The sequence below is a fragment of the Momordica charantia genome, unplaced genomic scaffold, assembly GCF_013281855.1.
Source record: "Momordica charantia cultivar OHB3-1 unplaced genomic scaffold, Mcharantia_2.0 BLBB01000152.1, whole genome shotgun sequence".
NCBI lineage: Eukaryota > Viridiplantae > Streptophyta > Magnoliopsida > Cucurbitales > Cucurbitaceae > Momordica > Momordica charantia.
This window is the reverse complement of record NW_028275308.1, coordinates 494-15015: the sequence shown is the minus strand read 5'-3', so window position 1 is coordinate 15015 and position 14522 is coordinate 494. Positions and strand designations below refer to the sequence as shown.

The 14522-nt window shown below is 35.5% G+C and overlaps 2 pseudogenes; one reads left to right on the top strand and one right to left on the bottom strand.

The window, feature by feature from the left end:
• Window positions 1-2994: 2994 nt before the first annotated feature.
• LOC148207498 (caffeoylshikimate esterase pseudogene) lies at window positions 2995-4156 on the bottom strand (annotated as a pseudogene).
• A 1465-nt stretch (window positions 4157-5621) lies between these two features.
• On the top strand, window positions 5622-12105 carry LOC148207497 (protein ANTI-SILENCING 1-like; annotated as a pseudogene).
• The last annotated feature ends 2417 nt before the right edge of the window (window positions 12106-14522 follow it).

Here is a 14522-nt window from a genome sequence, read left to right as displayed (position 1 = left end):
CAAAGTCATAACATCCTCAACCTCATTCAATATGTCGGAGGAGACTCCTCAATTAATGGGAGAGATTGTCAATTATTGTATCCTATTTAGAATTGGAAGAGAAATAGTTGTCTCCAAAGTTACCTTATTATCCGCCATGACATGCAACATGCAAGAAGCGATTGAGAAAATTCCTCAAATCATGCTAGTCATGGAATCTCACTACAATCAAGACTAATAGCCTCCACAGATTTCATAACGATGTTCGAACTAATCGTTACTGCTAGTACCTCCATCGTCGCCCACCTTCAGCTCCGTCATCCTTGCCTCTGGACCATGGAAGTTCTCTCAACTAGGATGCAACGAAAATGAAGAGCCATCCCAAGAAATCGCAAATGGGTGTCCTCTCCAATTTTGTGCTTGATAACTCTTCAAAACGTTCTGATGATGAAACCACGAACCATACATATAATGTTGTCTTTGATTTTGTCAGCTGCAACAACATTATCAACGTCCAACGTGGAGAAGAAGGAAAAGGAGTGGGGAAGAAGGAGAAGGAGTGGGGAGCAAATGACTAACTACTCAAGAGGGAGAAAACGTAATAAAATAATCCGTAGTTAAAAAGGAAGGGTTTTGTTTTTGAAACAGTGTTTTCTTCAACTTTAACAGTAGGGTCCAAAGGCAAATGAATTATTAACATTTAACATTAATATTTATAGCACAAGCCAGCGCAATGATTAACTTTAGCCGCTCAATTATTTTATCAAATTAATATTGAATCCTTTTTAAAATATCTCTAAATCGTTTATTTAAATATATTATTCAATTTTCGAGTTTCTACATATTATGTTATCCCATTTTTTGATGGATGCGGACGCCTCCAACGGCTCGGTTCTGATCAATTTCCCTGAAACCGTCCTGTCCCTGGGAAGGACCAGCGTGGGGCCCAGTACAAACGGTTCTTATTAATACACGTGGCAACAGAATATTTTTCAATCAAAATCGCGAGGAGAATTGACGGTTCAGAATCGTCTTTTGACACCGCACGTGAGAACATCCCGAATATTCTATTTTCATTTCTTAATTAAGAAAATCAATTTTCTATAAAAAAATTATCCCTAAAAATAATCGACAATATTATTTATTATTTTATTAATGATTGAATGACTATTCGAAATCTAACCTTCCATCTACCCTACTCAATTCAATTTTTTTTTTGGACATATCAATACCAAACTTTTTGTGTTCCGAAGATTTGGGAAAAAAATATATCAATATGTAAGTTGATAGAAGTTTTATTTCATGATATAAATAACAATAGTAGTAAAGCATAACAGGTTTGCTGCCTACCAAAATTTGGTCCTACAAACGTTTACACGTAGAATATGAAGGGTCATTCATATTTTTTCCATTCAAATATCGGTATAATTGTCAACTGAAATATAATTATAAATGATAATAAATATATGAATTATTTAGGTGATTACCGATCAATACTAAAATTTTACTGACCATCATTAACTTTTTTACAAATAGAGGAAGAAAGGTAAAAGAAAAAATTAGATAATTTTTGCTTTTAAAAAATTCAAAGAGGTATCAATTTTTGAATGGTACGTCCTCAAATCAACATCCAAATATTGTTCCAAAGATATTTACTCATTTTTTTCCCTTTTGAATTGATATTAAAAATGATTCTCTATGTTTAGTATCTATCAAAAGTTGTATTGGGCATAGACTTATTTATCACATGGGAATTAAATACCTGTCAGTATTACCATCTACATGCATTAAAATTAATTTAATATGAGATCAATTTAAAATAATTATAGTTGTCCAACAAATTCAAAGTATGGAAATTACAAAGTTGTCAAACAACACAGATAGACATTCTCTATTTAAAGAATTAAAGGGCATCTCTTTAATAGTATTATATTTTAATTATTAATCTAACATTCTTCTTCTTATATGTTAACCTACCAATTTTCAAACATTTTAATTCCATGGAAATTGAGATGTTATCTACTATTTTTCTTTTTAAAGTTGGAGTTTAAAACTCCTAGTTCTTAATTTATTTTACTAAAAAAATAATAAAATTTTGGTCCAACAATGAATTTCAGTTTTCAAATAAGGTGGAATTATGACAAGATGGGTAAATAAATTGCTGACTTGAGCAAACTCAATAGGTCAAAGTGTTATCATCAATTAAAATGTTGTAAAAAATAATAATAATAAAGACGAATTTGGAGGATTTTTTTTCTCATCATTATTCTTTGGAGTTTATTTGGTATGGAAAATTTGCTCCATTGCACAATTTGGAGCTCAAAGTGGGCCACAAAAGTGAGCCCATGACCGCTTGGCAAGTTTTTTGGGCTAACCATACTTCGGCCCGTGTGAAAAGAAGGCGCGAGAATTTTATTCTTGAAAAATAATGTAGTAACTCAATTCCATTTGCTTAAAAAAAATTTAAAAAAATAACTTAATTCATTTTGCCTCTTAACTTTAAAAATTAATATATTTTAGTTTATCAACTTTCTTTAATCATGGCCATGGGATTTTATTTTTTTTAAGGGTTGATCATGGAATATTAACTTCTTATCTTGATAAACTTTCTTAAAAGAAAAACATTGATTTTGAACGTGTATTAAGGAACTAATGTGGGAATAAAGAACTAATGTAGCAATAAATTTTGCTAGCTTAAATCAGCAGTAATTGATATATGTTTCTGGCTCATGAGTTCGTATCCCACGACTCACTTTTATTAAACAAATGTGGAATGAATTTTACACGAAAACTTTTTAAAACTTGGAACAAACTTGAATCTCCAAAAACCAAAATAGGACCTGAATTTTTCTTCTCCAAACTTAAATATTTGCACGACCACATTTGTATAACTTGTTTGGATACTCAAATATTAGTATAAAATAAAAGTGATCGAGCTAAACCTAAAAGAAATCTTACATTAGGAATCAAGTTTATTGTTTTTTTATATAATAAAGTAAAATAAGAGAAAGAAAGTCAATAAAGTAAATTGCTATTACGAAATTGTTAACCCAGAAAACGCATCAAATTTACCATTTGTGTCATTTTTGGCTATCCATTCCCACCGTCGCCATTATCGCGATCTTTCTTCTTCTTCTTCTTGGATTCGAATTTTAGGGTTTCGATTTGTGAGATGCGTATTTGCGAGCCCTCTCATCGATCCACTCCCTCATATCCCTCAGCACAATTTCCATATTCTCATCCGGCTCCCCCGAATCAGAGAATGGTACATCCCATCGTACAGCTTCAAGCTCTTGTCCACGCTCGCCGCCTTCCCGTACAGAAGCTCCGACGACGACGGACACGTCACCCCGTCCGCCGTGCCGTGAGCCGTCAGAAACGGCGCGCGCCGTAACCCTCGAGAAGTTGTCCTGAATGTGCTGCGTAACCCTAACCAATTCCCTCATCGTCCCCACCCGCGGCGGCCCCGTGTACCTTCTAGGGTTCGACGCTATGATTTTCAGCTTCTCCGGATCCTTAATCGCTTTTCCGACCATTTTATTGTCCGGCATCGCAGCCCAGGTGTCGGCGACGCCGAAGAGGAGGCCGTAGAGGAACAGCCGGAGCTTGCTCGGCTTCATGTTCTCCGGTATGACGAAGAGCGGCGCCGAGAAGATTAGGCCGGTCCACTCGTCCGGGTCGGATTGGAAGTACATCAGCATCGTGGCGGCGCCGCCCATGGACTCGCCGAAGAGGAACGCCGGGAGGTGTTTGTAGGGGTCGCTGCGGCGGACGTGGAGGAAGAAGGATAAGGAGGCGGCGGCGACTTTGTCCATGTCGCCGAGGTAGCAGCGGAGGCCGTCGGATCGGCCGGGCCGAGGAGGTCGGCGGCGCGAAGACGGAGTAGCCCCAGGAGGCGAAGCTGAGGCAGATCTTCTGGAACATCCAGCCGGTGTCGGAGCCGTAGCCGTGGGTCATGTAGACGGTGGCCTTGATCTCCGGCGAGTCCAGAGGGATGAAGCTCTGAGTGAAAACCTTCCCATACGGCGTCTCGAAGAAGGATTTGGAGTTGCGGACGCCTTGGGAGGCGTAGAATTCCTCCTCCGGCTGATCGCCCCAGAAGTTCGGAGGAGTCTCCGGCGCCGGCGATTCCGGTGGCATGGTGTCGGTTTTCGTGGGTTGTGTTACTTGGGAGGTGGGTGTAATGTAAAGTGGGATGAGAGTGGGGGTAGGTGGGGAGGGTAAAGATGTAATTTCGTAAAAGTAATTTAATTATTTTTTTTTGGGGATAAGATGTGTTTGGTGGAGGACGTGGTTGTTGTTATTGGTGGACTGAATTTTCTGTTGGGTGGGCCCGCGTGGGGTCCGCCACTAAGGAAGTTAAGCGGTAAGCTGCTAAATGTTGGTTGGTAATGTTTTGTTTGATTAATATCTAACTTATTTATTTATGCTGAGTTTTGGTTTCTCTTTATTTTATGTTTTATATTTATTTTTTATGCCTAAATCGTCAAATATTTGATCTTTATAGTTTCGAAGTTACAATCTCGTTTATAATTTAGTTGAGTTTTATGAGTTGTCCCTGTGGTTAATAAATTGTAATACCTTATTTTTCTTTCCAATTTTAACATTGTGAATGATACAGGTTCATCATACCTAATGTATTTGTGGCAATTAATTGATATTTTCTATTTGATTAGTTGATTGCATTAAAGTTTAAAAAAAAGAATAAAAGCATGAGAGGAATTGGTAGATTTTTAGGTAGATCATGAGTGAATATAAAGCATTAATTCATTATTATGTATTTGAAACGATAATAAAAGTTTCGCGATATTTATCCAAATGATAAAGCACCAAATTGACAATTTTAAATCAAACTATTCTTAGAGTAATACAAAATTTGTAACGGTTATAAATCCAACATTTTATTTTTGTCATTGACACTGTTTTAGTTTTCTCACGTTAATTTTTATAAATTATTTAATGAAATCTACACAAAGGTTGGTATTTTATTCAGTTGTTTGATGTGTGAATGTATACTAGAAGAGTACTGTTCTAGTTATTCTAGTACCATGATGTGTCAAGTACCAACGTAGATTTGTAAATCTTTTTATTCCTTTACTGGGTTGAATTCAAATAAAAATAGAAATTTTATAAGTTTGGTTGAACCTAACAAATTCGAACTTATTATTAATTTTAAAACTATTTTTTACTCAATTTTGTTTCATTTAATAATTCTTCGTGAATTATCTATTCTACCATGTCTTTTAAAAAATAATATTTTAAAGATTTTCTTTTAATGTACCCTCTCCCTACCTAAATAAAAATCAACTTATCAATATTGATAGAGTGTTGGACAATATATAAATAAATGTTACCATATTATCATTTATCTTTTTGGTTATACAATATTTTAAATAAGTGGCATGAATAATTTGAACCAGTCCAATTCAAATATTTTATGGTCGAGTTTATAATTTAATAAAAATTATTTGGATGAAATAAATTTACGACTAGAACATTTAGATTAAATTTAAAATGTCCACCCAATTTATAAACACTCCCAATAACGTGAGAAACAAGAAATTACCAATGGGACCATTATTTCCGTTAGACGAAGCGTTGTATATATCAAATTTCCCGCGAGAATATTATATCCAACATTCTCTTCATTTCCCGCTCCCACGACCATCACGCTTTCTCTACTGTCGCCATTTTGATTCTTCGATCCTTCCGATTTAGCTTCTTCGGATAACCAGTTCTTCTTCTCTACCTCAGAGGTAAACATTCTTTCTGATCACGCTCTGCCTCTTCGTCAATGACGCTGCTGCCCCATTTCTCTGCTGTTTTCGACAATCTTTGTAGGGTTCGATGTTGTCTTTTGAAGAACTTTCACCTCCCGTCTTGCTTGTTTGAAATGAAATGGAGTTCTGTGTCTTCTCTTGCTCTTCATTTCTCTCCGATATTCTTGTTATTAGGTCTTTGAGTTTCACTCTTCTGATTGTTCCATTACTGTGGGCTCTTTGTAGGGTTTGATGTTGTCATCGTTCTGTCGTCTTTGAAACCCGCACCAAATAAATTGTTATTATGATTGAAACGGACTCCATTTTTTTTCATCTGTAATTATTAAGAAGATGTGGAGCAGATTATTGGGCCATCAAACTCGTGAAGAGGCCAGTAATGGTATTAACTAACATGGAAGTTTTGGTTCAGGTAATCATCCGGGCCAGTGTATAAAAAGACATTTGAAATTATTACAGTAGCGAGGAGAGCTTATGGACAAAAAATGAAACTCGTCGAGAGGCCAGTAAAGGTATTAACTAACAGGGAATTTTTGGTCAGGTAAAATTAGGCTAGACAATAAGATAGAAACAAAAGTAGATCTCTCTCTTGGATATTTTAACATTCTGTATCGAGCTTGTGTAGTGGCTAATTCAAAATTGCTCCACATCCGGGTTTATGAATGTCGTTAGTTTTTATTCTACTTGTGGGACTGTTCGAGTTATATTACTCAAGACTTGGTCTCCTTGTTACTTCGTTGTCTTTAGTTTTATTGATATCTCGAACTTCCTACGCTTTTCAGTACATACGTTTTGTCTTGATATGACTTTTCTCTTTATTACCGTATTTTGTATAGACAATGTTGCATGTTGGAGAAAGGAATGTGAAAAATGAATTTGGATTCAAGTGGGGCTTGAAGACTAAAGTTGTAAAGGAGAAGGGGTATCAGTTCTACGAATCATTTTTATGCAATGGGTTGGAATACTTTCTTTATGATTGTGTGTACATTTACCACAGAGGTGACTGTGAAACCACCATAGGCAGGCTTGTGAAAATGTTTGAAACGAGAGCTCACGAACAGAAGGTCAAGGTGGTGCGTTTTATGCGTCCAATTGAACTACGTGATTTTCCGAGAGATTTTGAGCCACGTTGGAATGATGATGAGATTCTTGGCTTCTGGCGAGAGTGCTGGTGTTTCCAAATGTTATCTTTTGGTAAGTTGAATTTTTCACGCATAAGCAAATTTAAATTCTGGCTTTCATGGTATAGGCTGCAGTAGCGAAGGGGATTTCTAACTATTCAATTGTTTTAGCATTGGTATGTGATCTTTGCCTGATATACGGTTTTTATGTGAGCTCTTAACTCTTCCTTTAAGCATGAAATATGTACCTATCATCTTGCAAAACTTTTCATTTTGTCTATGAGCTTGGAGGTTAGAGTTCATTCATGATTATGCAAGCTTTAGTTTTCATGTGATGTTTAGGATAACCAGTCTATGCAACCTATAGTTTAAGAGCTTTTAATCTTTAACATAAATAGATGTTACATAGAATAAGATCGATTTGACGAGAGATATAACTAGCTCAGTGCTCAATTGATGGTAACCAGATATTAACTTGGGAACAATTTGAAACTCCTAATTACATTGTCCTGGACTAATATTAATCCTCTGCAAATGTGGAAACGAACTCTTCAAAGTTCTGCTAAGTATCCAATATTACCTTTCCTCTATTCACCCGACTTTTACTTCTGTAATTTAGGAAGAAGTTATTAGAAAATGCAATGTTGTTTGCACCCTCAAGGATGGGAGAAATCCTCAGCCATCCGACGCGGAGTTGAATTCGGCAGATTATATTTTCTACCGTACTTATGATGTTAAAAAATGCATGATCCTAGAGGACTTTCCAGATGAAATTGATCATATTAAAGGTTAGACATCAGTCACTTTTCATCACACTTCAAATCAGCATGTAGTTCTGCGTAATTATATTCTTCAAGGAGAAGCTCTGGCCTTAAAAGGCTATGCTTGTTGAAAACTAAGCATTTACAACCATAATGTTTTGTAATAAGTGCATTATATTTTGAGCTTTGTATAAAAATAATAACTTATAAATTGCTAGAAATTCAGCAAATTAGAAGTTGCCTCTTATTATTTTTCTTGTCTTTCTAGTTTGAGAGTGCTCGTAAAATATGTGTTTTTTTCTTTCATTTTAGTAAAAGGTAATCAGTAAAAACTTACTTAGACGTTTGACGTTTAGTTCTGTACGTTCTTAAAAGTACTTTTGATTATTTCTTAATTATCTTGTGTCAAAAGTACTCTTCAAGTACTTTCTCAGAAGCACTTTAAAATAGTTTTGACTTTTTTAAAAAATATTTTTATGTTATTTTCACACGTGAGAATTTTTTAGAGGAGAGTACTTACTAGCCGTGAATGACACCCTCAAACATAGCCTGCCGTTAGTCACACTTTAACAATATTGTCTATTCGCTGCAGTGGAGTGCCTTTTTAATAGAGAACCAGATGCAAGGCAGAGTAACCAAAAAACCATGGGGGCTTTGGTGGAAATTCTAGTCTTCCCAGTTTGGACGAGAAATAATTTGTGGAAGCAAAAGTCAAATGGCCAGTTCAGACAATGTATATGGCTTATGTTTTATTTTCTCAACTCCATTTATTTCATAGTTTTTTCGTTCCTACCTGTTCAGAATTAAAGAAATGCTTATCTAGAGAACAAGAATTGGTGCTCTTTTTTAATGGTTGCAAGACCTTGCAGCACAAAGTTCTTGTTAATATAGAAGTGACATTGAGACCAAGAAAATTTATCAGGATCAAAACAATTCCAGAGTGAGAGGTTTCTAAGATTGTCACCAACAATTCAGGTGGAGGTGTCACCTTGTAAGAAGACGAAACTTCTTTCAGATGGCAATGGTCGCGAAATGTGGATCTGTGAAAGGAGCCTACAATGTGAAGGCAAGTGAGATTTCTAAAAGAGCAGCACCTCAACTCAAGCTTATTCAAGATAAGAGAAGGTGTAAAAGCACTCAACTTTTGCAGGTCACCAAGAAGCTAATAATTGTAAGTACTTGGTCAGTTAGGATTTAAGGTTTAGAGTTTAGCCACACCATAGTAAGCAGCAATACTTCAATTTTGCATTTTTTAAAATGTTGTAGAATCAATCAGTAGTTTTAAACCACTACTGTTTCATAATTCCTTTGTGTCATGATGTTTGCAGGACAGAAGTAAATGGTTCAAGCAACCGGTAAGTTCCCTTTTCCATACACATGTAGTCATGTTTGGTGTTTGACTACTGCTAATTATAGTTTGATTTGGACCATCGGATCACTCTGGCCATATAAGATTGATTACCAGGATAAGTGCTGCTATTGTCCCAATAAACTCGCCTTCATCACCTGTTTTCTATATTGTAAATTAATCTATGAAAACTTAAAATTTCATCTCATAGAGGACACAAAACTCCCTTAAACCCCCTATATTCTTGATGTTCAAAAATCCCCCGGGATACCAAGTGTTGGCTATTAATAGTTTTACTAGAAAATGAAAATGACTAATGAAACCGAAAATACTAATTGGCAAGGTAATAAAAGTTATTAAATTAATCTACTAAAAAAAAATAATCAACTCGATTAATTATTTAATTTTTGTTTCTTACACCTTAAGTTATTAACAAGCGTTGCCTTCTTGTATAAATTTGTAGCCTTGGGAGCACAGATTGCGACAAGCTCAAGAAGTGGGAACACTTGTCTTATTGGAAAATCTGGATTCAACACTTTCATCATCAGAAGTGGAGGTAGATGTGTTTCACAAAATTAAACAGTAGTTGATCGTTAGAACGGTGAAATCATTTGTTAAATCTTAGTTTTTTATTTGTTATAACTTATAGATGTATTTACAAAATCACCCATCTGATCATAGTACCTCGTGAACAATCATTCTGACTGTTACATAGGCTATAAAATATGCCCACAAAGTAAGAAAAAGGTGGCTTGAAATCGTAGGACATCTTGAATCAGATGGGAAGTGAAATTTGGGGGACCAACTGGCAGAATCTTTATAATCATTTGTATTGATTCTCATTCTATTTTTCTTGGCAGGAATTAGTTCAAAAGGCTCTCAAGCAAAAGGTTGATGCCAACATGTTGCCGTGCAGTTCGATTTCAAATCCACACTATGGTATTCTTATATTTTTTAAATTTTTTTTGGGATAAAAACTTGAGGTTATATTCAATTTCGAACATCCGTGTAGCAGAACATGGAAACTGATTTTTTCATGTCTTTTCAGGCAAGGCTTTAGTTATTTTCAAGTCAAAGGCAGCAGCTGAAACTGCCTTGTCAGATTTGACGAAGAGATGTCTAATGCTTTCAACTTCTGATGATGGGAGGTATAATATTGATTTCTCCATTTCTTAAGAAAACAAATATCGACTTCATTGATTTTTTTATTTGTATATATGCCATATTTTAGGAACCTGATATCTTGCAATGGAAATTGACAGAAAAATACTCTGAAATGTATTACAATATAGGAAGGAAGATTACGATAAACTTGGGAAGCATGGACTCTCCCAAAATTATTCTCACAAATTCTACTTATCCATATCTCTCTAACCTTTCATTTATAAATACTTCCCCCTAAGTTATTATTATTTTGCTATTACTTAATATCTAATAATACGTCCGATATTGTCAAACCAGTTAAGACATCTTGTTCCTTTCCTAGAAGTTGGAGGTTTAATCCACCCTCTCCATCTTTGTTGTACTCATAAAAAAAAGAAAAAGGAAAAAGGCCTAATATTTCTATTGAAATATTGCTAACACCATATTTAGATTTGGCCTTAAAGAAATAAAGGTTCTATTGCCATGTTTAATTGCAGTGGTTTTAGACCCGTAGTTGGTAGCAGAGGATTCTTAGCCGATTCTAGCAAACGAGTCAATTTTGTTGGCCATCTGTCCCTCCCAAAATTATTGCGTCAAAAGTATACTATGGAGATGGTAACTCACTTTTATATATTGATTATGATAGTACATGCTTATTAGAATATCCCTTGCCGATTTTAAAGTACAATTCTAGTGTTCTTTTTTAATATTTTGTTCGCACATCTCTCAGAAAAATGCAATATCCACGTCACATTGCTCTCAGCCCAATACTGTTGAGTGGGATCTGGCAATGGAGTGGCGACTATTGCAAGAACGGTCGGATTTGTGGTGGAAAAAGTTGCATGCGGTACTTAGTACTATGATCTGTTCTAACCATTTGGTACTATTGAATATATGCCACATTTATTTCAAGATTTTAATTTTTAAGCTTGGTATTTCACCTTACATATTGATTATATGGGTATTTGAAAAAAGTTTGTAGATTATTGTGACTGTAAGACGGTAAAGGGCTTTCGACTACAGCTCATGGGTTAAGTTTATCTATTCTGAATTTGGGAAACCTAGTTTACATTTGATATAGTTTGCGTATCTTAAACTAAGAATACACTTAATCTTAAAGGTTAATAATATTCAGCTACACAAACCCCAAATTTTGAAACGTACTGTTCAGGCTTTATACACGAGCTTTTATAACTCACCAACTTATGAACCAAAATTACTTCTTGCTCTGATTTGGCTTATCTAACTTGTAGAATCAAAATGAGGAGGTACTCAATCTTAAGAGACAGCTAAAATTAAAGTAAAGTGTGCTTGTAGCTTGATCTAGACTCTGGTGAGCACATAGGACATGAGTCATGGTCCTTCCACATTCTCTTCCGAAAGACAACTTTTTGCGGATAACTAATGATGGAGTTGTTTATAATTTGCAGGCATTCTTTCTCCAAACCCGATGTAGATATTTTGGTAGCATGATACAGTCTCACTAATTCAAAAAATTTCAAAGGTTTCTATGACTTTCCCCACGAGCATGCATATTTCTTTTCCTTTGACATATGTGAATGTTTGGGCCAACTTACATACATCTCTGAGCATGAAATTTTTATCAGTTCTATCTTAATCTTCTCAATTATGTCATGAGATCGAATGGGTTTTGTCTCGCTCATGAACTTGATGCGAGGACCTTGTTGAAATAAAATTTAGCCTTTCCTTCCATAGAAACTGTTTATGAATCTCTATTTCTTATCAAGTCTAATATTTCTAGTTTTGAAATCGTTAAATGAACAGCCATTTTGTTGAGTTCGTCTCGTGCCAGGTTGCAGCAGCTGCAAATATCTCACAAAGCTACTCGTGTCTCGTGATCTTTTGCAATCATATTAAAGCTCGATATCCATTCATGAGTTACAATATTTCCTCTGCAGGTTTATTCTTAGTGAGGATGGAGCAGTCAAAAGGTTGACTGTGACAACAGCAATGTATTCAACTGTATTTGTTTTTACAAGGTTGAACAAATTGAAGGGATTGAACTTGTTTTGGTGTCTGTCTTTTGCAAGCATTAGATTAGCAACTTTCAAGTTCTGCATCGAAAATGTTCAAAACAAACCCCAACAGAAATTTAGTGTCGTAGTCAATTTTTGCATGCTATTATGTTAGGCAGTTAGCTTCGTAAAGAGAGTATTTGCTGAAGTTTTAAGGAATTAATCCTTTCCCTAGCCCCCACACTAAAGAAGTGACTAGAGTAAAAGAAGTGATTTATCAGAGAAGACACAGATATGTTGAGTATTAAGTATTTTCTTTCATAAGTATATTGGAGAAAATAAAATATTATGTTTAACTGATTCAATAGAGCGTGGTCATGCTTCTTCAATTTATCTCTTTCAACCTTGATACTATGAAACGGATCTTGAAAATGAAATCTAAAATAAAATTAAAAGATTCTTTTAAAAATCCAAGACCAATACGACCATTTTAAAAGTATAAGAATCAAGGTAAATCTCATGAAAGTACAAGAAAAAAAATAAATAAAATGTGAAATTACAGTAACCAAAATGGTATTTTAATCAATTTATTTGATAATCAATTTACAGTATCTTCTAAAGAAAAAGAAAAAAAAAAGAAAGTAAGATTACTTAGTTCATACACTCAAGATTAAAAAAAAAAAGATTATTATTCGTTTGTTTATATTATTACATCAACATCGAATCGATTAAGACCATAGATTAAACGTACATGAACTAAAATAAATCAAATTGAAAGTATAGATACTAAAATAAATATGGTTTAAACTTAAATAATAATAATGATAAAAAATCCTGCGGCACGTGCGACGTTTTGCCCTCGTGCCAAATCATTGGGCAAAACCCCCCTGCCCAGCCACTCTTGACTTGTTCCTTCCTTGTTCGTCCCATTTCCGAAAGCGCAGACGCCGAAGTTCGCCGTCCAATCCAGTCCAGTCCAATCCAATCCAATCCAATCCAAGGGGTGCGACCTGAGATCACTGCCGGAGAAATCACCGATCACAATCTACCATGTGGAGGAGATTGCTCTCTTCGCAGCTCAAAGCCCTAAAATCCTTCCCTCATCATCCCCCAACCCTTCCTTGGGACGCATTTCTCAAGCCACACGACTCGCTGCTTCATCTCACGCTTCTCCTTCCCTTCTGCTCCGCTCTTCCATCGCCATTACGCCTCTGATTCTGGTAGATCTTATTGTTTCTTTCCATTTTACACTCTCTGTAAGTGACTGTATGGATGAATCTGTAATATGAGTGCGAATGTTGAATTGATCTCGCGTGTGATTGTTAATTTTGTTTAGCTGATTCCGGTCTCAAGAAGAAGGTTGAGGAGATGTAATGCCAATTGCAACCGGTCACGAGCGCGAAGAGCTTGAAGCCGCACTTGAGGTGATACTTCTCGTTTCTTTTCCGTTTCGTGCTTTCATTTTTCTTATTTGGTGCGGACCGTTTTCAAACTGAGACTGGTATAATATGTTAATATTTTGGCTGGCCTCTGATGTCTTTCTCATTCTGGGGGTGGGTCTCATTTCAGTTGGTTTAATGTTTGCAGGGAAGAGATATCCTTGATATAGACCATCCCGTTGGTCCTTTTGGAACTAAGGTTAGTGTAATTTGTGGTTAATTTTATCTTAGCACGCTTTTGGTTGTTGGAAGTAACTCCTCACATGCTTTAGTTTCATTTTAACTTTCGTTCCATATAGATTTCATGGCATGGGTGATACAATATCACTCGAGGTTACTTCCACTTGAAACTTGAGCAGCGTTGTTTTGTTATGCTATCTTCTCTGTTTAAACTTTTTCATTAACTCCTCAACACGTTTGCAAACAGATTGTTACGAATTTTGGTTTCTCTCCTGATTATTTACGCCTTTTGTCTTTCTTTCATGCTCTCGTGTATCATAAGTTGTTATTGAACTAGAATTAACAATACCCGGAAAGGTTCTACTTGATTTTGATTTTTTGGATAAGGAAGAAATTACTCACACTATGGATAAACAGTTATTTCCTCTTTTTCAACCAAGGATATGACAGAAAACACTCACTCCAGTTGGTTTCAATTAGGCAAAAAAGAGAAAATAGTGATGTAGTGTGCGACATCTAGAATCAAGAAAATTTGCAAGTTCCTCAATAGCTGTCTCACTTCTGGCATTCCCCTTAAGATACCTTTGTTCTTCACCAGCTAGCTAGCCCAAATCAAGTCTGAAAAATAGGGTCATTCAAAGAATATTAGGCTTCCTTTAATTGCTAAAATGATAATCTTAAGCCATTCTTCTAAACCCTACCTTTGGCATCTTGAATCGGGTCCTATTATTCCTTATGTATCATTTTATTTATCTGGTTGAAAAGTTTCTTTGTTTTGGAAAGTTAAATGCTTGTGAT